Source organism: Rattus norvegicus, chromosome 10 (assembly GCF_036323735.1).
Source record: "Rattus norvegicus strain BN/NHsdMcwi chromosome 10, GRCr8, whole genome shotgun sequence".
Lineage (NCBI taxonomy): Eukaryota > Metazoa > Chordata > Mammalia > Rodentia > Muridae > Rattus > Rattus norvegicus.
In genome coordinates, this window is record NC_086028.1 from 67,986,732 (window position 1) to 67,990,844 (window position 4,113).

Below are 4,113 nucleotides of genomic sequence, written 5' to 3' on the forward strand. Positions count from 1 at the left end.
ATGCGATGTGCTGAGGTTGTAGACCAATGCTTCTCCACCTTCCTAAGGTTGCGACTCCATTAATTCAGTTCTTTATGTTATAGTGACCACCTGCCAAAACAGGTGCACTAACCATCATCCCATCCTCCACAACAAACACCTTTGATGCCCTACTGGCATGGGGAGAAGTTCATCTTGGCTCACAGTTTGGGAAGTTCCAGTCCAGGCCTGATGGTGTCCATCACATTTGAGACTGTGGTAATATTTTGTTGCTACTTCATTTGCTGTTATGAATTATAATGCAAATATCTGATCTGTGACCCCTATGGGGGTCATGACCCACAGGTTGAGAACCATGGTCTTAGCCAGTGGATAGAGGATGGAGGACAGAAGGATCCTGGCTGAGCACCGGCATTCATGTTTGTCTCTGTGCTTCACCACTCTAAAGACACCGTGACCACTTGTCCAAGCTGTAGCCACCAGGCCTCCCCTGCCATAATGGGCCGTGCCTCACCTCAGACCTAAAACAAAGGACTCACATGGAGCACAAGGCGGTGTAGTCAAAAAGTCACTGCAACAACACTTGTAGTTTTTCCTTTTTTAAAGTTGTTAACCATAATATAAGTTTGACTTTCCTGCTGTTATACTTCTATTAGGTTTTTTTTTTAAATTTATGTGTAGGAGGTTTTTTATCTTTTGTTTTTGTTTTTTTGTTTGTTTGTTTATTTGTTGATGGTTTGTGTGTCTGTGCATGCAATACCAGAGGTCTGAACACAGCACTGGAGTCTCCTAGAACTGGAGTTACAGCCATTTGTGAGAACCAGGTGGGTGCTGGGAATCAAACTGGATCTTCTGCAAGAGCAGCCGGTACTTTTAAACACTGAGACATCTCTCCAGCCCCTACGGTTCTGTGACTTTTAACACACCAGATTCATGTGTCCACCACTGTAGAAGGGAGTGTTACCTCAGGCAACTCCCACGTGCTAACCCTTGCAGGAAAATCTCCCCCGACTCCCACACCCAGAGAACTACAAGCCTGTTCTTAATCACTGTTGCTTTGCTTTATCTCCAACCACCATAGAAATACATGTCATCGTGCAGTGAGAAGCCCCGTGTGGCTTTTGTCACTCCCTTTGAGTGACAAAACATGCCTTTGAGACTCACATAACACATTTTGCGAATCATTTATTTCTTCTCATTGCTAAGGAGTAGTCTATTATGGGGCATGCCCTGGGTACCCGCCTTTGAAGGACAATAAGACTGTTTACAGTTTCCGGTGGAGCTATATAAAGTTACAGTGAACATTCACCTACAGGTCTTTGTCTCAACATAAATTTTCTAGAGCGAATACCAAGAATAATATGGCTGAGGGGTGTGATGTGTATATTTAATAGGAAGCTGGAAAAGCATTTGCATGCCAACCTACAAAGGATGTGGAGTTTAGTTTCTCCATATCTTTGTCAGCATTTATATTGTCAGTATTTATTTTAACCATATATACATATATATATGTATATATACTTATATACATACATACAATGGCATTCATTGTGGCTTTACATTTCCCTATAATTAATGATGTAGAACATCTTTTTGTGTGTTTACTTACATCATATGTTCCCTTTAGGGAAGCACCTGCTTGAGTCTTTTGTCCATTTTTCTCATAGGTTGTTTCTTGTCTAGAGTCTTGAGAGATCTCTTTGTGCATTCTGGATTTGTAAACATTTCCACCAGTGTAAAGCTCACCTTTCAGTCCTTTGGCAGACTTACTCCTTGAGTGGGAGCTTATCTTGATGACACCCTGTTTATCACATTTCATTCAGAGATTCCCCTGACCTCACATTACTACTAAAAAGACCTTGAAGTCAACACCAGATGTCTTAGGGTTTCATTGTTGTGAAGAGAAACTGTGACCAAGGCAACTTTTATGAAGGTTTAGTCCATTACCATCATAGCGGGAAGCAAGGCAGTGTGTAGGGAGACATGGTATTGGAGGAACTGAGAGTTCTTCATTGTGATCTGAAGGCAACCAGAAGACTGTCACACTTGGCATAGCTTGAGCTTATATGAGACCTCAAAGTCTCCATAGTGATATTCTTCCTCTAACAGTGCCACACCTCCTAATACTGCCACTTCCTATGAGCCATATATTCAAACACATGAATTTATCGGGGCCAAACCTATTCAAATCATCACACACCCTAGGACCAAGTTCTTGGTACAAAAGAGATTTATTTCCCTCAGATGGTGAAAGGGTTGGGAATGAGAGACAAAGACAGGAGACAGAGGGAGAAGGGAAAAGGAACAAGGAAGAGGGGAAGGGATATTTGTCCCGGGGCACAAAGGACTGCCTCTGGACAGAGAAGAGACAGACATGGCCCATAGGAAAATGGCAATTTATAAAGGAAACCCTGTGTTAGGGTGAGATGTTTGATTTTAATTGGGCATGTTTATTAGGTTAACCACAAGGGGGCTTTTTTTTCTGCCCCTCCCCAACAAGGGGGCTTTTGATTGCTGGATTTCAATACTTTGATAACTGGACTTTGGTGGTCAGCCTCAGAAGGAGAAAGCAGCCAAATGAGGGGATAGACCTTGGAGACTAGCCTTAGGAATGCAATCTAACAGTTTTTTAGCAAGGCAGAGGGAATGGGGGAGAAAGGCGAGGCCTGCCAGAGCCATGGTTGCCGTGCTCGGGCTTGCTGGAGCCCTTCAACAACAGTTGCCACTGTGTTCCTTTCTAAAGGTTTTGTGTTTACATTTGGGTCTATGCTCTGTCTTGAGTGGACTTTTGCATACAGAAGGATGCTTAGGGTCATTTTTGTGTATCTGAATCTCCAGTGTTCTATTCCTGGGGCAGAGAGGTTATCCTTTTTTCCTTTGAATTGCCCTTCCACCTCTGCCAAATCCTACACACGTAGGTCTGTTTCGGACTTCCTACCCCATTCATTGATCAGCAATCACTCTCTGCTTACCAGTTGTTCTTTCGCCAATACCACGACGTCTTGATTACAGCAGCTTTATATAATAAGCCGTCAAATTGGGGATTGTGGGCTTTACGAACTTCTTTTTCAAAATTGTTTTGACTATCTAAGTCCTTTGCCTTTCTCCCTGAATGCATTTTGGAAGCAGTATGTTTAGAGCTTTAAAGGGAAAAAAAAACCAAAACAAAACAATTCCTGCTGGATTTTCACCAGAATTGTCTTAAATCGATTGGTCTGATTGAAGGAAGCTGCGGTCTTTACCATGCCACGTCTTCTGACACGTGTGTCTTTGTTTATGTAGGCTGCCCCTGATGGTGCTCCATTTGTACAAACCTTCTCTGGTTTCTTTCATAAGCATTTTGTAATTTTCAGTATACAGAACCAGTCACGCTTTTGCTAAATGTATACACCATCTTTCATTTCAGCACTCCTGTAAATGATGCCACTTTAAAATCTTTTTAGTGGCCATCCAGTTTTTGTTGCAGGTATAGAGAAAGAGAATCGACTGGGGCCATGTGTCCTGCCTTAAACTGCAGCTTAGTGGCCAGAGTGGATTTCTTCGAGCTGTGGAAACAAACATTTGTTCTGTGAATAGAAACAATGTAACTTCTTACTTTCCCCCCCCACCCCCACCCCCCGGAGCTGGGGACCGAACCCAGGGCCTTTCGCTTGATAGCCAAGCGCTCTACCACTGAGCTAAATCCCCAACCCTAACTTCTTACTTTTCAATTGGCTTTCCTTTATTTACTTTCCTTGCCTTAAATGTCTTGGCCAGCACACCCAGGAGGAGGAAACACTGTTTCACTGTTATGTCCTCACACCTATAACACAAGATGTCAGCCCTTAATTTTTTTTTATAACAAGAACCCCTTATCAGAGTGAGGAAGGTCCCTCTGGCCTCTGAGAGTTTTCTCACTTGCCAGGGTTAAGTGTGTCTCCTGCATTCGTTAGTAGAATCATTTACGTCAATATAATCAGCCTCTACGGAGGCTGTATTATTGGCAGCCTACATTGTTTAATTTTCAAATATTTAACCAGCTTGGCGCCCCTGTGATAAACCCTTCTTAGTTATGGTGCCTTCTTAGTTATGGTGTGCAATACTTTTTATATACTGTTAGAAACAATTCACTAATATTTTGTTAGATAATTTGGT